General features: G+C 40.2%; 1 protein-coding gene across 8 annotated transcripts in view; it reads left to right on the forward strand.

Moving 5' to 3' along the window:
- The window catches only part of CSGALNACT1 (chondroitin sulfate N-acetylgalactosaminyltransferase 1), a 457,921-nt gene that overhangs the window by 128,653 nt on the left and 309,787 nt on the right, over window positions 1-19,481 (forward strand). For 2 of the 8 annotated variants that reach the window (XM_066574135.1, XM_066574137.1), the window contains one exon: window positions 3,506-3,566. The exons of the other annotated variants lie outside the window; for them this stretch is intronic. The gene's annotated coding sequence lies outside the window, so the exon portion shown is untranslated. The remainder of the gene's footprint in view (window positions 1-3,505; window positions 3,567-19,481) is intronic. 8 annotated transcript variants of the gene reach the window in all.

Below are 19,481 nucleotides of genomic sequence, written 5' to 3' on the forward strand. Positions count from 1 at the left end.
GGAGACAGGAAAGCATAACTGAAGATACAGATTGCATAGCCGTGTGCTGTGATTTGTGAGAAGACTCTGACTAGGTTGTTGGCTGTAATTTGGCCGTCTGACTCCCTTCTCTGCTCCCTGTCCTTTTACCCGTGGATGCAAAGTGGGCCCTCACCAAGCACCCCCAGGCACAGTGAGCCCTGGCACCTGCCCCGGTTTTTTAGATGCTGACGCCAAATCTGTGTATGTTTTAATATTTATAACATATTTGTTAGAAGTGAGAACTATTTGGAATTACATGGACATCTGCATTGATTACTAATAAAATGTCGTCAAGTTTGTGCTTAACTAAACTAATAACACACAGTCACTTATTTTCTCCCTAAACTGTGTACAGTTATGTTAATGATGACTTGTCCAAAGGGCTAGTTAGCAGCTTGGTGTTTCAATTGAGAGATAGATTGGAAGTATAGGTTTCACAGGTGTTTGTCCATTAAATAAAAGTACACACAGCCTGGCCACTGCCAAACCTGTTCTTTTCAAATAAAATTGCCTTGAGTCCTTGTTTACACTAACCAAACCACTTCCAGAAGACTTTGAAATAACATGTTATGGAGCAGCATGAAGCTGAAAACCACTAGAAAAGCATTGCTAAAGCCATGGGTGTACATCAGTCCAAGGTCAGACAAATTGTCTACAGATGGAGAAAAATATGGACTGATGCTATTTTCTCTATGGGCATTTATCTGGTTAGTTAAGATCACTCCTGAGGCACAATGGGCAATCCTGAAAGAACCCAATTGTAACCTCAAAAGATTTGTTCATGTGTCCAATATTGGAAAAATAGAATTGTGTTCATGGAAGGACACCATGAAGGAAGTTGCAGATGCCAATCCGACACCCCCCCCCCCCCCCCCCAAAATACTTGTGGCCTGATAAAGTTGCTTGAGACAACATGGATGTTCCATGATAGTTTTGGGAAAATGGTCTATGGCTAGATAAGACAAAAGTAGAACGTTTTCTGCAGAAATGCACAATATTAAATCTGGAGTTAAAAAAGGGAGGAAAAAAACTGCACACCAAAACTTCATCCCAACTGTGGAGCATGGCAGAGGTGGCATCATGCTTTCGGTTGTTTCTGCTGCCTCAGGTTCTGAATGCCTTGTGATCAGAGGGAATAATGAAAAGGTGTCAAAATTTTTTTTAAAGGAGAATAAAAGGGCAGACCTAAAGCTTGAAGAGCGATTGCTCAAGATAATGGCCCAAATGACACCATCAAATCCACTAAAGAATGGTTGGGGAAAATAAGATGTGTTTTGGAATGGCCAAGTCAGTTCTGAGCTTTTGAATATGAATAAACTAAAACACATTTGGAGGGAGAAATGGTCCAAAAGTGTTCAACAATGTACAAAGCTTATATGCAGCTAGTGTAACAGTTTGGTGGAGGCCATTCCTGCTAAAGTGGATCTACAAGAATTCACTTTTTTTTGTCTGCACTATGGATGAATACTCAGTGGGACAGATTTATCAATTGAAAATTTACCAGTTTTCTCTTTTGTATAAAAAAAAAAAAAAGACTAAACAGCAAGAAAGTAATAGCTACTCCCAGACTCTCTTGGCAGCATCTTATCTTTTGCTTGTAAAGGATCAGAGACCTTACCCTGTATATAGTCTGTATTTTTTCATATACATTTAGATGACTGCTGCCACTTAATCATTGGGTTTAGATGACTGACTTTTTTTTAAATTTTTTTTAATTTTTTTTAATCTAATGTGTATGGGAACCTTTACATGGGGAACACAAGTGGTATTGGACAGAGCCTTGTGTGGTGCAGAGTGCTAAGACGGCGGAAATGCAGTCATAAGCTCTCGCTCACGACCTGAAGATTGTGGGTTCAGGTAGCCGGCTCAAGCTTAACTCAGCCTGGTGCTGGTTTCCCCTGAGGACGCTGCAAGGCGAAACATGTCTAGGAGACTATGGATTAGATTTTAGTAGGGTTTTGGTGGTGCTGATTTATTGATTTCCACATAGGCTTTTGGAAGTTGGCCATCTAGGCCTGTGTTTTAGTGTGTACATGCACAATTACACACATACTAATTGATGACTGTTGGTCACATTTCATTGCTGCCATTTGCCCCCTTATTTTAAATATTTGACTTTTTTTTGAATAATAAAGTATTTAGATTATATTTTAGGGGATATTGCCTCTGGGTATTTTTTGCCTTTTGGCAATTAAAATTGTGGTTCAGGTAGCCGGCTCAAAGTTGACTCACGCTTCCATCCTTCTGAGGTCGGTAAAATGAGTATCAAGCTTGATGGGGTGTAATAAATTTTATTCGAAAGCGCTGCAGAATAAGTTGGTGCAATACAAATAACAAGATTTACTTATTTTAACTGCAATTTACTGAAAATTTCAAAGGGGTATTCCTATCTTGGACACTTTATGGTATATCTACCCACAAGAGGCAGACCTGCTCAGATGTTTCTGTAAAACTCCAAATTCCCCCCTGGGTACAAAGGTAGTTCAGTCATGGGACATAATTACTGTCCCTGCAAAATACCCTATTCTCGATTTGCTATGTAATGCATGTGTTTAAGCGATGGTCTGACAAGTAGCATTAGAGTTTTGTGGAATGTAGACTAACAATTTAGCAACCATGGCGTTGTTATGTGCAGAAGTCAAAACTGCATGAAATATTATCTTCTAATGTTACTTTAAAAGAAAATCATACAAGGGCAGATATTGTGTGGAATGAAACCACCAAGGTTAAAACAATCAAAGGGCCTTTCTGCTCATCTGTCTCTGCAGAAGAGGGTTGGTCTGAATTCCCCCCCACCCCCAACCAAAAAAAAGTTATTCCTGTACATGAATGCAGTTTCTTGTGCTTGCTTCTAGTGAATAGCATCAGTATAGACAAGAGGAAAGATTGCTTCTTGAGGCCGCAGAGCACAGCTGCTCTGTAAGAGATGCAGGACCGACTCCAGCTAGTCCTGAGAGTTGATGCAATAGCAGCCGAGTACATTGAAAACTGCCTTCAACCTATTTAATATCTCACTGTTCAGTGTTTTGAGCTCACAGAGCCGTCTTTGACACAACAGAAAGCATCTTTTTTCACTTCAGTGTATTTGTGGGTTTCATCACCTCTGGGGAATAAAGAACATAGAAAAGATTGCTTTTTTTTTTCTTCTTAAATACCAGGTTTATGGATCTGCTGCATACACTTGCTTGTCACTAGGATGCCTTCAGGATGAATGGAAAGCTTGTACAGAGCTCTGCTCGCCCAAAGCATGTACATGTCAGCGTTACTTTAGAAACTCGTTGGCCAATCCAAGCCTACTGAGTGAAAATTATTCATGCCGTGAACATGTGCTTCACTTTTTATGCTATCCTATTTAAATAATTCAAATTTAGTCACTTAAATTCTTTTCACTTTTTTTCCCCGTTTTAAATATTCAAACTGGAAACTTTTTTTTTTTTCCTGGCTTGACGAGGGGTCCCAACTCCGTTTTTTTGTTTGCTTTTAGAATTTGTCTGTTCTGGAACCTGGGATTAGACACCTTTCCATGCTGATATCTGAAGTATGAGGTAAACCCTGGTATTTCTTGCCTTTTTTTTATCATGTTTTTGTAATGAGTACAATGCCTTGATAGTTAATGTGCTTCATACTGTTACATATTGTATAGTAAAGGCTGACAAAAGATTTACCTCAATACTTCTGTCAATTTGTTATACTAAAGCCTTGTTTTTAAACTAGTTTTTGAAAGAAAATGGGTAGATGCTATTTGTGTTCTTTCATACAGATAAGTGCTGTGTGTGTATAAGGGTGAGCGCTTGCTGCTTTTTTCTTCTTCTTCTTTTTATATGGAATATCTGATTGATTTTCCTGGCTAATCAAAGTAGGTTCACGGAACTTGAAAAAAAATCATAGGATACAGAATATTTTTGTATATTATAGAATTTATCACCCTGTATTGTAAAAGGGGCCAAAACTTAACAAGTAAGCCTTATCACAATGGGGCGTGCATATTGTATGATTAAATTTGGCACCACTTGCTAGACATGTTAATGGTTCCCTTCCTTATGCCACCTGTTGGTTTACCTTGTCCCAGTATTTTGCATAGAGTTAATAGTCCATGGTATTAAATTGGCACACGTTGCAACTTCTCTTAATGCCGCCTTTTCTAGTCCCTCTCTATAACTGCTGAGGGAGGAAGACCTAAACTGTCTAAAACACATAATAAATTTAGGTGCACCTTATTTAATCCAGTTATGTGACAGTTTGTCCCAGAATTCTGCCACGTTCTTTTTGCTTGAGTTTTAGTTGAAGTTATTGTCAAGTCATCTCAGGTTCACCTATACTGATAGATGAATATAGGGGAGTAAGCCTCTTAATGCATCTGGAGGCGCTATCGTGCGTCAGATTGAAGCCTATGCCAGATACGAGATGGTGTAGGTACCAGCTTTTGCAGTAAATTATGCTAAATCTGAGGGGCAGTGCAGCCACACCTCTAACTCTAGGACCCACCCAGATGTATGTTAGTTCAGCATACGGTTTTCTTCAGTATGTCCAATACTGTAATTTTTTTTTTTTTTTTAATTTAGAATTTAAGTCAATGGGGTGATTATGCATCTATGCCATAGATGGTGTAGGCAGAAGCATGTGTGCATTTTGGTCTACATTTTCTTGGACCTAAAACAAGCCAGTTTTTGTTTTTTTTTGTTTTGTCTTTAATCAGGGAATGATTAATATCTTTTGTTAGATTCTGTTTTAAATTTGAAAAAGTAGTGATATGACATCCATATTCTTGAATGAATGAATGAATGTATGTATGTGTCAATTTCTGTGTAAAATATATATTGCTGAGTATTTCACCTCTAAAAGACCATTTACATGGGCTGATCGCTCAAACGACAGTTTAAATGACAGCTTTGAGCGATCATTTTGCATAAACTATTAAAGGAGATGTCCCGCGCCGAAACGGGTTTTTTTTTTTTTAAACCCCCCCCCGTTCGGCGCGAGACAACCCCGATGCAGGGGTTAAAAAAACCACCCGCACAGCGCTTACCTGAATCCCGGCGGTCCGGCGTCTTCATACTCACCTGCTGAAGATGGCCGCCGGGATCTTCTACCTTCGTGGACCGCAGCTCTTCTGTGCGGTCCACTGCCGATTCCAGCCTCCTGATTGGCTGGAATCGGCACGTGACGGGGCGGAGCTACACGGAGCCGCTCTCTGGCACGAGCGGCTCCATAGAAGAAAGCAGAAGACCCGGACTGCGCAAGCGCGGCTAATTTGGCCATCGGAGGGCGAAAATTAGTCGGCACCATGGAGACGAGGACGCTAGCAACGGAGCAGGTAAGTATAAAACTTTTTATAACTTCTGTATGGCTCATAATTAATGCACAATGTACATTACAAAGTGCATTATTATGGCCATACAGAAGTGTATAGACCCACTTGCTGCCTCGGGACAACCCCTTTAAGTAGCTACTCAGCTACTTAATAGCTATTTAGTGTGCAAATGAAGCCTTTAGCTGAATGCAGTTAATAGCCTGAGGGCTATTATCTGTGCTCAGATCCTTTGTTGTCCACGAGGAAAAAATGCTATCAGCACTCCCTGTGGAGAACTGCTGATAAGGCTGACCGATTTTTAGGTTGGACTAAATTTAACGATCAGCTAGCAGTGCCCGAAAAGCACAAGATGGATGCACATTTAGATGCAACGATTATCGCTAAAACGATCGCCGATTTTAGCTTTTTTTTTTTTTTGTTTTAGCGCTCATCGGCTGGTGTAAATGGGCCTTAATTCCTACTAGGTTACTCCAGTGGATGGGTGCTGAATGTAAAATTTTGAAGTGGTGCCCATTTCTTATGCCCATGTCCTCAACATGGTTGTTTCATTAAAACCACTCCATTTAAAAGAAAGGGCTCCAAGTAATCTGTATAAGCCTGCACCAAATAATAGGAAATTTTTATTACATGAACGTTGCTTAGTTCTATTCTATTTGTACAATCTGTATGGCTCATTCTTGACAATACTGCAATGCTTGAATAACTATCTGACTTTATTCTATCACTTATTTTTTTACTTACTGCTTTGTCAGCAAGATCTGCTATTCATACAAGCTGTTACTTCTCCACTAAAGGCCTTGTGGAACCTCTTGGGCTGCACAGACTACTTGTCCTTATGGCAGCGGATACAGAGTCCCACAGCAGTAGTTTTGATTCTTACAACATTGGTACACACGGTAACAAGTGTGTTAATTCTACTTAAGTTTGACATCCTTTTGGCACCCACATATGAAGTGTTTGACTGAATTGAATGTACAGCTGTATGCCACTCTAAACTCCTAAACCAAACAGGGTGTTCATTTGGGTAACATGGCGCTTAAAGATCACTCTAATTTTTACTGAACCCAATGATATCGTTCTACAGCTCTGGCCCTAGTATTGGCCATCAAAAACAATGCAAAACGACTGTAGAAATAACTTCAGCATTCAGAGTTAATCCTTTTAATCATTGCACAATGAAAAGTCATGTAGTGTGATTAGAGTCAATTACATTCAAGTATAGATTTGTAACAGTAGGCTTCACATCTAGTGAACTGCCATGTGCAAGTGCTGCTGCAAAAATGACTGCAACTTTGCAGTGGTTAGCGTACATAACATTGATTGATGCAGTTTGTACCTCGTTGACAGATTATCCCTTAAAAAAGAAGTATCCAGATTTAACTTGGCAAAATATATGCCACAAATACTCTATTAGTATATGACTGGCTCATAGAAGTCTATAGAAATGTTACAATGATCATAATGGATAATGAAACCTATCCGGTATAGTTTGTAGTTTCATGCCTCACTATTCCCAAGATGTCTGATTACTGCTTCTTAACTCATTTTAAATTTCCTACGGTGTATATATCCACATCAGTTGGTCATAATGCTAACACTACCTGCTTAATATTGTCTAGATCCCTCTCGTGGCTCTGACCTATTGAGGCATGGCCTGCACAAGATCTCAGAACAAATCTTGTGGTATCTGGCACCAAGACATTGGCAACAGATCCTTTAGCTGTGAATTGTCAGGTAGGGCATCCATGGGTCAGAGTTGTTCCAACACGTTCAGCAGTTGGATTGGATTACTAAGATCTATGTAATTTTTGTATTATCCTGCTGAAAGTGGTCACTGCTAATTAGAGTATACAGTTGCCATGAAGAGCGTTACTTGGTCTGTCAGAATGTTTGTTTGTTTAAGTGTTAAAGTGACATCCGCATGAATGCCCGAATCCAAGGCTTCCCAGTAGAACACTGATCAGAGCATCACAGTGCCTCCTTGCAGGAATGTTGCTTTCCAATAGGTGGCGCTGCAGAGGTATTATTCTATCTTCTTTATTTGCATATTTCCCAGAGGAGCATCCAGGGCCTTATAAGTCTCCTCACACACCGACCTAGGTGCTTTCCTTAAGGAGAAACGATACCGTTCCTGACAAACTGCCTCCAGTGGCATGTCCTCTCTTACCCAGGCAAGCAATGCACATCCGTCTGATTGTACACATGATGCAAAATTATAAACTAGGTTATGTTCTTCCATAGCTCCATGGTCCAGTTCTTATGCTCGCGTATCCACTGAGGATTCAGTGGTGGACAGGAGTTACCATGGGCTTAAAATAATATTTTCTGAAATTACTTCAACATCTCGGAATGTTGAAGTAATTTCAGAAAATATTATTTTAAGGCAAGTAGTTGATGCTTGGAACAAACTTCCTGCAGACGTGGTTGGAACATCAACAAAAAAAGAATTCCGGCTTGCCTTGGATTAGCATTGCTCTAGCCTATGAGAAAAATATAAGGGCGGACTACATGGACCATGTGGGATTTTTCTGCCATCGATTTTCTATGCTCCTAACAAATCAACTTCCAAGATTTGATTGTTTACTTGCGCCCTGATCTATCCCACCATAATAGCTACTATTGTAACAGGATCGGCTGTAACAGCACGAAAAAAGGTGAAACAGTGATCAGTATATTTAAAGTGTACCTGCACTTTCAGATGGCATCTAGATGGAGAATGGAGAGGTGGTCTTGCATGCTGACAGCTTTCTCCATTTACTTCCTTAGGAGTCATGCAAATGCTAAAGCATGTTGAGGTTTTCGTGTATGCGTGTGCCCCCCCCCCCTCCCTCACCCGACACTGCATAAATTCTAACTTCCACAGTTCACCCCTGAGCACAAGCTAGCACTATTCTCCAAGTGAGTTTTGATAAACTCGGAATGTTTCCAAGCCTATTAAATTGCAATCTTGGTATAATGTAATATTTAGTATGGGCATACATTCAGCATGGCCCTCTTTTATGAATGCCTGTCTCTGCTTACATGTGTCTAAATAATTGGATACCTGGGGGAACAAAGAGGTAGAAGTGATATCATTTATTAATGTCCATAAATAAAATGTATGAGTGTTTGCCTACTTTTTTATATATTTTCTGCTCTTGTTCTTGTATTCTTTCCCTCGGAGAAAAGTTTATTCCTTCTTCACACTGGATGTGAAAAAAATTCAAGAAGCTGCTGTCTTGGAAGGAAATGGCTTGTGGGTGTATGAAAACTCTTAATGTTGGATACATAACTTTTTCAAAATCCTTTAACCGTATATTTGAAAAGACCTAGCTTATTTACTCTGTTGGCACGGAGCGGCCATAGGATGTGCAGTGTTTATTGTTACACTGTTTACATGTATGTCTTTTTTCTCTATTTTTGGTCCCTATGGACCATAACATAAATTTCTCACTAGCAAATGTGCAGTGGTGATTAAGATAACTGAGCTGTCGTGGACCAATATACAATGATACCTGATCCATAGTGGTGGTGGTCAACCTTTTATTTTACAATCTAATTGGGCATCATTTGTAATCATTAGCATATAAGGTGAAATTTACATGTTCAACTGACAACTTGTCCTAGGAGCTGTTATGAGATTCCTTGGTTGTCTGGTGTTTGGGATTGGTAGCTGCCTTTTTTGACTCTCCTCTCAGCACATTAGGTAGCCTGAACTTGACATCTGGAATCCCAGAATTGTTTCAGGTTGCTATACAACAAATGAAACCTGGCGTGGAATGTCAAACCAGCCTAAGTCTCAGTTATGGTGGTTTCACACACATGTGTAGTGTCCCAGAACATCATTCTGGACCCCTCCATAATTGTCATACATGTCTGTCTTATGTTGATGCAGTGTGCAAATCTGTTATGTCTATTTTCTGTATGTGTGTTGCACAGCTGCAGCGTCTGAAGGGTTAACCCCCTTAAAATCATTGCCTGTCAGCTCTGCTGCATGCTGAAAGTATCTATCTTCTAGTGTGATGTGGTACAAGTAAGGATATAAATGTGAGTGTCAGAGAGCAGGAAAGGGTCTTCTTCTTTTTGTGTTGGAGCAGGGTTTCATCTTACCTGCTGCTTTGAGCTAACACAGAGCTGCATGGGAGCACCATCAGCTCCTGTGATGGCAAAGATGGAAGAGGAGGTACGACATTCCGTAGGGTATGGGGTGTGGATGTAGGGGAGTGAGCAACGTCCAGAGCGAGAGAGGGCACACAAAATTGTAATTGCTATTGAACCAGGTACCTGTTCACATTATGGCAGTTAATTTTTCCTCTGTGGCCATCTGCCGATGGACCATCACACAGAAGTACGTGATTTTCACACCCACGCGGAGAATGTGCACGGTGCAGTTAAACTAAGTCGTCTTCTGAGTAATTTTGCCTTGCCAGAGATTATGGGGAGAGGATCTGGTCTTTTTGCCTCCTCTAGAGTACATTTTCTGTCCAGGACCGGTGACCTATAGATAACGTGGACTATAGGGCTGTATTGTTCCTGTGTATTTTTGCCTCCCAACCTCTGAGCTTCTACCTGTAACTACTGCCGTGGATCTACCTGTAACTGCTGCCGTAAATGTACCTATAACTACCTGTTTTTGCAAAGTTAAACTAAGTAAAGTTTTACTGGGCCTCAACTGTTCCTGATGACCCAAGGTACGATACACTTGTCCAGTGTTTATTAATCCGCTATGTATAAATGCCAGTATGGAACGGTGGCATCACGATCTGACAACTACTACCCCCCTCCTCCTGAGGACTACTGGCCCTATCCTTTGCTGCAGTAACTCCCTCCGGGAACAGGAATTGGTAAGTGCCACCATGACAGGTCCACGCACTACACCCTCCCAACTTAAGCTGCATGCTTTGGTAACGAGTCATTTCCTTGCAGCTTCCCACCATGAGTGTTGCATGATCTGCGTCTCTCACAGGACCTTGCACATGCTTTACCATTTCCATGACTCGTATGAAAGCACATGGAGAGAGCTGTCAGCATGCAAGACCACCTCTCCATTCTCCATCTAGATGCAATAATCACCTAACCTTTCATCTGAAAGTGCAGGTACACTTTAAATGCACTGATAACTGTTTCACCTTTTTTCATAATGTTACAGCCGATCCTGTTACAATAGTAGCTGTTATGGTGGGATAGATCAGGATGCAAGTAAACAATCAAATCTTGAAGTTGATATGTTAGGAGCATAGAAAATTGATGTCAGAAAAATACGACGTGCCGCTTTTGGTTCCCAAAAAAATGACAAAATCTGGCTGCGGCCAAACATTGGCTCCAGTTGTGAAGGAAATCTGAAGTGCACTATCAGCGTTGGAATTTTTTTTTTTTTATCATGTAGTACACTTGGCATTTTAGTTTTTGGGTTTTTTTTTATATGGTGTTCTTGCACAGGCCTCTTTACGGGAAAAAAAGCCAGAAAACATGAAAACCTATAAAAAGAAGAAAAAACACAAAAAGCCCTCCAAAAAGAAGGAAAATTTTTTTTTTAATTACCTTTTTTTAATGTTTTGCCTTAAAAAGAAAAAAAAAAGTTGGTCCTTTCTGGTACGGCAGCACTGCCTCAATTAAGGCAATATGGCTGAGTTAAAATACCAAGCAGTCTTTGGATGAGTGTGGCATTATCCCTGGAAAAACAAAGAAACAGACCCCTTTTTTCTGATCACTTTCGACCCCCATTTAACACTGAAAGGCAGTCTAGGGCTCAGGGAAGTCTCCGTACATAAAATGAAATGTGACATTTGAGTCCCTGCAGGCAATGAGACCACTTGTTGAGGCTGTTCTAATTCCCTGTGTGTTGTTTGTAGCAGCTTAGGTTGGTAAACTGCGTGTTCTGTCTTTCCAGTACAAGATATTGAGTCGTATATTTTTGTGGCACATTAGACCTGACTTGATTACTAATAAAAACACATATTGGAATGTTCTTAGCAGAGTTAAGACATGATAAGTGGGGAGAAACTGAGAAAAGAAAAGGCTTCGATATTTTGTAGCTCCGTATTGAATTTCTGCCATAAAACAAGAAGTGATTTGTTGCTCAGTTAATAGGTCCCTTCTGATTACTATGTGGACAACTTACAATGTAGTCCTAAAGTGAGATTATTTTGGATTGTCAGGTAAAAAAAAAAAAAACTACATCAAGGAAATGTCCAGTTGTTGAGAAATGTAATTGTATCGTTCAGTGTTACCTGACTTGGGGTTAACATTTTGGGTTGAGATTGCTTTTCGGAATAAGGATAATTAATAACTTTAGAATTTGTGACTCTTACAAACATGTGGGATGGCATACTGTGTATGAAATGACTTGATGCTGGAAATAGTGATGCTTAGCTGTCTGGTGGGGTCCATTTTTGAGGGTGGAACTAAGAAATGGTGTATGATTGGGGTTCCTTAGACTTACAGAACCTGTGCATATCCATTTTTAACTTCATTGTAGTCTTTACACAAGTACATCATCAAGCGGGTTAATTCACAATTCTAATAAATAGCCCATTGGACGGATCAAAATAATCCATGATAGCAAGTGTCCGATTCAGTAGTTCACTCCAAAAGGGGTGGTCTTCTGCTGGGGCTCTTTTATTGGGGGCCTATTGTGTTTTTATAACCTCTGACAGGCCAGTCCAGCCCTACTAAGAAGTGTGAGAGAGATGCTCATCTTTCTTCATGACTGAAGAATCAGCGAGTGGTTCCAGTGCATTTTTTTGCTATGGATTACAAATTTAACTTCCCTTTTTGAGTGACCATTAGAGTTGGCAGGTACTACACAACTGATCCAATGTATTTTATTGTTTATAAAGGATTACCTGGGTTTTTTTCACAGTTTGGAACAAACATTGAATCGTACTTCTTGAAAAGCATTTTGACATAGAGTACATCTATAGTTTTGGGACCATACTTGGGACGGTGAGCATTCCAAATCACGAAAGTTTTAAAATCAAAATAATTCCTCAACACACAGGACAGTGTTTAAATATCTTATTGTAAAAGGAAGGACCGATAAGCCTATCAAGAGTTTGACCTCTGAATGACTTAATCGGGTGGTGCAATAGCACCGCCGTCTTGAGGTACTAAAATCGCTGTGCCGCGCTGCTGAAAATGGGTGCTGCTCTGGACTTTCATATCATGTGAGGTGTCGTTTGATTTGTCTCAGTGATTTCTGAAAGGTTCTTTCAGCAAAAAAAGCAAATGGTGAACATTTGAGAAAATTCTGGTGCAAAAAAAGGTTGCGGGAGATGGCTATTAAATGGCTTCAAAATGATCAGAAAATCATTTGAGAGAATTTAGAAGCTCATGAAAATTACAAAGTCTAAAATCACTGATGCCAAATGTCAAAAAGTTTATAGGGAGTGCTTTGAAGTTAAGACCGCCAAGCATCGTGAGGGGAGTTCTGCGCTACTGAAGCTCCAGCCGAGCACATCTAGTGCCCCAGTAGTGTTTTTTTGGAGTTGAAAAATTGTTTGGAACACATGGGCTCTGAGTGGTATGAATATAGACTTCATATAATTTAACTTTCACCCGTAATATTTGTGCTGATCTTACCGTGAGCCTTGCGTGGCGCAGCAGTATGCAGTCCTAAGCTCTCGCTCACAACTTGAAGATTGCAAGTTCAATCCCTGCATCATTCAGGTAGCCGTCGCAAGGTAGACTCAGCCATCCATCCTTCCGATGTTGGTAAAATACTCAGCTTGGTGAGGAGTAATGAATAAAATTATCTGAAAGCGCTGCGGAATAAGTTGGTGCTATACAAATAACAAGATTAACTTATTTTATTTACTGTATGTTCTCATATCACAGACCCGTTGTACATCCACTTTGTAAGTTGCGTAAATTTGTTTAGAAATGGGAAATAACATCGCAAAAATAAAATTTCAGAACTAGTGACTAGATGATTTATATATTTATACAATACTTATCTTATGCTCCTAAAGACTTACGACCCCCGACACAGCCCTATATTTTTTTTCTGTTTATAAGCAACTTTGGGGTAGTTTTTTTTTTTCCCTACTATGTTTTCTTTTTCATCACAGTATTAACTTTGCTTGTTCTTCCGCCATTGTCCTTTTTTTAAAATGTCATTTTGCTTGAAGAAGCTTTACTGCTTTATTTGAGGGATTAGGCCAAGTTTATAAATCTTCATGTGAATTTTGTTGGGGGTTTGTTACTCTTGATGAACAGATTAGAAGTCAAAAGGGATGCATCAATCTAAGTTTGCTTCCTTCACATATTAAAGTGGCGTGGCTTCCATTATAAGCAGAAGCCATTGACGCTAGGGGGTCAGAACAACTTTTACTGCAAGTAGAAGCTAATTGAAGAGGCTACAATACCCTAATTTACTGCTACACTAAAACCTTTTTTTCTTAATACTTTATTACACTTTTGTTATGGCCACAAGAGGCATTACTCTCATATCTACAGTAGTTCAGGCTTCTTGATAAGATGAGCAATTATCAAAGTTCTAATAAAAAGAAAAAGCCATACGCATGGTGTAAATATAGAATATATACCACACAGAGATGATGATCGAGATACTTTGATATGGGCACATCCAGTCAGCACCAAACATGTAAGCAATTTACCCTTTCCATCCCATGATTCAGGCAGCCAATCATATCATATTGCAATATGCTCACTCGTCCTAATATCTACATTCATCACTCCTGACAGGGAAGGGCGATGACTGGCCAGTCACATATATTGCTTATTGTTTCAGTTGTAAAATGAGCATAACCTGAAACAATAGGGGAGCAAAGCAACAAGTAATGACAATCTAATGCCCCATTTAGACGGGACGAGCTGTCGGCAAACGATGCCTGACATCACATTCCAGTAATGTTCACTCCTATGCTATTACACAAGAGCGAGTATCTTCTTCTTCTGTCTAAACGCTTCCTGCTCAGTGTTTCCCACAGATGGTGCTGCAGAAGCATTGTTCCATCTTCCTCATATGCATATATTTCCCAGAGGAGCATGCAGGGCCTTATAAGTCTCCTCATTCACCTTCTAGGTGCTCTCCTTAAGGAGAGATGATACCCCTCCCAACACACATCACAGGCCTCTCATTATCCAAGCCAGAAACCTACTGCACACTGATGAGGAGCAAACACCCCGAAACAGCTGTCTGTTTATGGATTCTGGCTGTTACCAATTCCCAATTATTGTTTTAAAGACTTGTTTAAACAGTTGTACATTGATTTTGAAGGAATGCTGCCATCCAATAGGTGGCGCTGCAGAGCTATTGTTTCATCTTCCTTATTTGCATATATTTCCCATAGGAGCATGCAGGGCCTTAAGTCTCCTCACCTCCTAGGTGTCTCCACACACCTTCGAGGTGCTCTCCTTAAGGAGAGACGATACCCCTTTCAACCCATAGGAATGTGAAACATTGAACAAGAAGGGAATGATTATCAACAGTGATCTGCTTGCCTAAACAGGCTGAACCAGTTAATGGTGACATCAGAAGAATCTACTTGTCTAAAAGGGGCATTTCTCTTGGATGGTTGACGAGCAGGTTTCACACAAATCTAATCAAGCTCTCTATTGACGCACTTGATAGCATTGTTTTCCCATGTCACAGAATCTTTACTACCACAGAGGGATTTTCTCTTGGCAAAGATATGCTAAAAGCGACTAGAGCAGATGCAAAGCCCCTTTGTTTGAATATACTTATATTCTGAGCAATAAGTAAAAAATGCTTTCATGTGGCAGAGTCCATATTAAGCCATTTTAAAATAATATTGCAATGTGTGAATATCTTTGAAGTTGAGCAGGTTTTGTATTACAAAGACTCTTCGCTTCCTGAGTTGCTGATATTTAGATAGGAACATTTTCCGAGTGCCTTTTCTGCACAGTGGGATTAGGTCTAATGACAAGTGCAGCGACTGAACTCTCCTGAGTTGGCCACTTGGTTGGTTATTGTTTAACAGGGGGAAATCTATATATTTTTTTCCCACTGGCTTTTATAGTGTGGGGTGTTTTCGGTTGTATATCTACTGATCCAATCTAGAGGTTTTCCATGTGATGATTGTAGGACGTCCTGGAAGATGGACCCCTGCAAGTCACCCAGAGAATCCAATAGTCCTTGATGCTACAGTATCCATTCTATCACAGATGTGCAGTAGACATATGGTCAGTTACTCAAAAGTAAAGGAGGTATATTTATTTATGATTGCTCCTTGTTAATGGCAATTATTAGAAAAGCACTGGGATGATGCTGGAGCAGTGACAAAAATTTGTCTCTTCTGAATGTGACAACATAATGCTGCTGCTGCTACAACTTTTTTTTACCTAACTTTTTAAAATTAAAATGAAAAGTTGAGAATTGATACCAATTGGGCTGCCCCTTGTCCCTAATGTTGAGCAGCACCACATTAATTTAGTTGGCAAGGGTGGTTTTGGATAGTCCTCATTGCAAAGCTGATGAGTATTGCTCAAATTATTTTTTTTCTTTTTCCGGTATACATTGAGAAACTTTGTCCACATTGGAGTAATCCGATGCAGTAGGCTCTCCTCGATCAGCGCATGCTGCATATTGTTTTGCGTAATTTGCCTGCGCATTTGCACACAAAAATAACACACATTAAACTAACCTCCCTAAAAGTATAAGGGCTCAAACCCAGGAACTCCTGTACTCCAGTTGGTAGCTCTTCCTATTGAGCTATCCAGCTTTCTTGTATAAATATGGCTTCAGGTTTCTTTTCCCTGCAATTCACTTACTGTTTCCCTGTCTGGCTCCACCCTGTTCCCTTTATTAGGCACACTATTTAAGCCTGCCCATGTTCTTCCCTCACTGCGAGATTATTAAGCTTCTAGCTTGTAGTCAAGCTCCACTACCAGCCTGCTCCTCTAAACCAAACTGTTACTACTGTGTATTTACTTATGTCTTTCCCTGCGTACACTACTTGTCCGATCCTCTGTACTGCAACAGATACCTACCCATTACCAACCTCTGGCTTCCCCTGACTACGCTATCTGTCTGCTCAGGTTACTACAAGAGGCTCTGACCCACACCAGATCATTACATTAAGTGCCGATTTAAATTAATGGAAGTATGGTTGCATGTTTTGTGCGCAAAAAGTACAGTAAGACACGCATGCAAATATGCTACGCTCATTGTGCAAATTCGCAGCGCAGATGTGCTTATGCCCGTGAGACACCGGCCTTAATAGTTCTTTTACAAGTACAGTCAATGTTAGTATCTGAACTATTTTTGTGACTGCGATTGTAAACTATTTAGCGGCCTGTATAAATGGGCTGCACGAGCAAACTGTCATCGCTCGTTTGTGCGAATGATAAATTGTATCTATGTAAAAGGGCCCTAAGAAAAAGAAGCAATGCTTGACCTTGGTCTATTTTTGCAAAGATCACAGCATTCATGTAAACATCTATTTCTCTTTTTGATTGACTAAAAATCTGAGATCCTATTGCATGAAACGTCAAAGGTTTTCTGGTTAAGGTGCAATGGAGTTTAAGAATTCTTATTCATGACTGGAAGAAAAGGGCTGCAATTTACCATTTACCTACCAAAGAGTATGAAAAGACAACGGCTTTTTTTTGCATCAAAGCAAATATTGAGATGCCTTACCTTGCTAGTTGCTGGGCTTGTTTCCCTGCCATGATTATGCTGGCAGAGCAACACCGTAGCAAATGTGTTTAATTATAATTGTTCCTTTCATGGTTTGCATCAAACACTCATTGTTTCCGAACAGATGGTATCGTTATTATAAAATACTATTGCAAACTCCCAAACTGTTGGAAAGCTGATAAGAATGAAGGTTAATGCTAAGACTGAAATAGCATTAGTCTCATCTTATACAACCGTCTCAGTTGCACACATGATATTTTATATACTTTTAGTGTTTCACTACACACCTAACAAAGCCTCAGCACTAAACTTAAGATGCACTTTAAACATTACCTTAAAAGGGTTGTTTAAGGTATTATAGTTTTATTTTTTTACATTGATGTGCCCCATGGCCAAATGCAAATAAGTAACCTGAAACAATTCCTCTGTAGTGCCACCTAGTGGAAGGCAGCATTCCTGCAAATCAATGTCAGACTCTTAATACAAATCTTTATAACAATGCCTGGAATTGCAAACCAGCAGCCAGAAAACAATACAGACCGTTGTTTGTGGGTTTTTGCCCCTAATCTGTGTGCAGTAGGTTTCTGGCTTGGCTAATGAGGAGGTGTTTCCTCACACACCTTCTAGGTGCTCTCCTTAAGGAGAGAGGATACCCTTCCTGAACCATGGCCAAATATTAAATCCTTTAGTGACAAGCCTATTGCCTTGCCTTAAAGACCAAATTATTTTCATTGTTGCATTGCAAGAGTTTTAACTCATTGACCTAGTCATATGAGGGCTTTTTTTTTGGGGGGGGGGGGGGGGGGGGGACCATGCTTTAGTCTTTTTAATACCACCACCTCTGGGGTACATATATAGTGTGTTGCATACATCCAATTACGTTTTGTTTTGGTGATGAAGGAGATAGACAAACAAAGTTGCCCTGTGAGTTTCTATTAGCGTAAATACATAGAGCACAGTGTTACAAGTCAATCTAAGGCCTCCTGCCCCCGGCCGGGTTGGATTCCGACTGCGAAATTCACTGCGGAATCAGACCCCCAGAGACCCATACTCGCCTGTCCGGATCCGCTGTAAGTGTCTCAGCCGGCAAGCTGGCGCAGTGAAAGGCATGCCTTGCCAGTGCTGGGCTATGCCGCAGATTCCCGCGATACTTCTGCAGTGCTAACTGTGGAAGTGCTGTGGGACGGATGGCTTCCATTGACTGCGATTTTATTTTATTATTTTTTTCGTGCCAAATAGAACATGCTGAGATTCTTCAACGTGAGCGGAAAAGTGCAGTTGATTTCCGCTCGTGGGCAGGGAAGAATCTTTTAACATAGCATGTCTATGGATGGACATTGCAGCGGAATTCACAGCAGGTATCTGGCCACGAATTCCACAGTGAAAATCCGTCCATGGGCATTGGGCCATAGGCTCTCATTATTAACCCTTTCCCGCTCCAGGGCGTAAGTTTACGTCCTGGCAGCAGGGTACTTTCCGTAGCGGGAGCTGGCTGTCAGTCATAGCCGGCCTCCTGCTGCAACGGCGGGGGTGCATCGGAGATGCGCCCCCCGCTGTTAACCCCTTCCCTGCCATGATCTATGTAGATGCTCCCTCTGTGAAGTTGCGGGGCTCTCGCGATATAATCGCAGAGAGCCTGGCCTGTTGCCATGGCAACAGAACGCCAGACACTGGCGTCCTGTACTGCCATAGCCTGTGATCGCTGTATAAGCGTAAAATGTAAAAAAAAAGTTTTTTTTAATGCTTTTTCTCATATTAGCATAAAAAAGGTAAAAAAAATTAAAACCCCACATATTTGATAGTCACGTCCGTAATGACGCGTACAATAAGTTGCACATGCTTTTGACTGTGCACGGAAAAAAGTGTTAAAAAAACGCTAAAAAACTGAGGCAAAATGCTAATTTTAGCATTTTGCCTCCCTAAAAACACAATAAAAGTGATCAAAAAAGCCGTATGTACCTCAAAATGGTACCAATAAAAACGACAGCTCGTCTCGCAAAAAATAAGCCCTCATAGAGCTCCGTACATAAAGAAATAAAGTTACAAGACTTCGAAAGCAAAGATTTAGAAAAGAAATTATTTCCAAAAAAATGTTTTTATTGCAGAAAAGTGGAAAATCTAAAAAAAGTAAGAATTTTCATAGCGTTGTAACCGTACTGACCTGCAGAAAAAATGGATTGTGCCATTTATGCTGCATGATGAACACTGTAAAAAAAAAAAAAAAAAAAATCTATGGCAGAATTGCTGCATTTTCTCTCCCTACGATCATAAAAAAAAAAGTTTTACAATATAGTCTATGTACCCAAAAGTGGAACCGATAAAAACTATGGTTCGCCGCGCAAAAAACAAGCCCTTATACGGGCGCATTGATGGACAAATAAAAAAGTTATGACTTTTTTTGAAAAATGGAGAAGAAAATCCGCCAAAAATCGTTGCATCCTTAAGCCCAAAATAGGCCATGTTATTAAAGGGTTAAAGATTAGCTATAGATATGGATAGATGGATATATAGAATATATTGTGTTTTTGGTTTTTCTCTTATTTCTTT

The sequence above is a fragment of the Eleutherodactylus coqui genome, chromosome 7, assembly GCF_035609145.1.
Source record: "Eleutherodactylus coqui strain aEleCoq1 chromosome 7, aEleCoq1.hap1, whole genome shotgun sequence".
Taxonomy (NCBI): domain Eukaryota; kingdom Metazoa; phylum Chordata; class Amphibia; order Anura; family Eleutherodactylidae; genus Eleutherodactylus; species Eleutherodactylus coqui.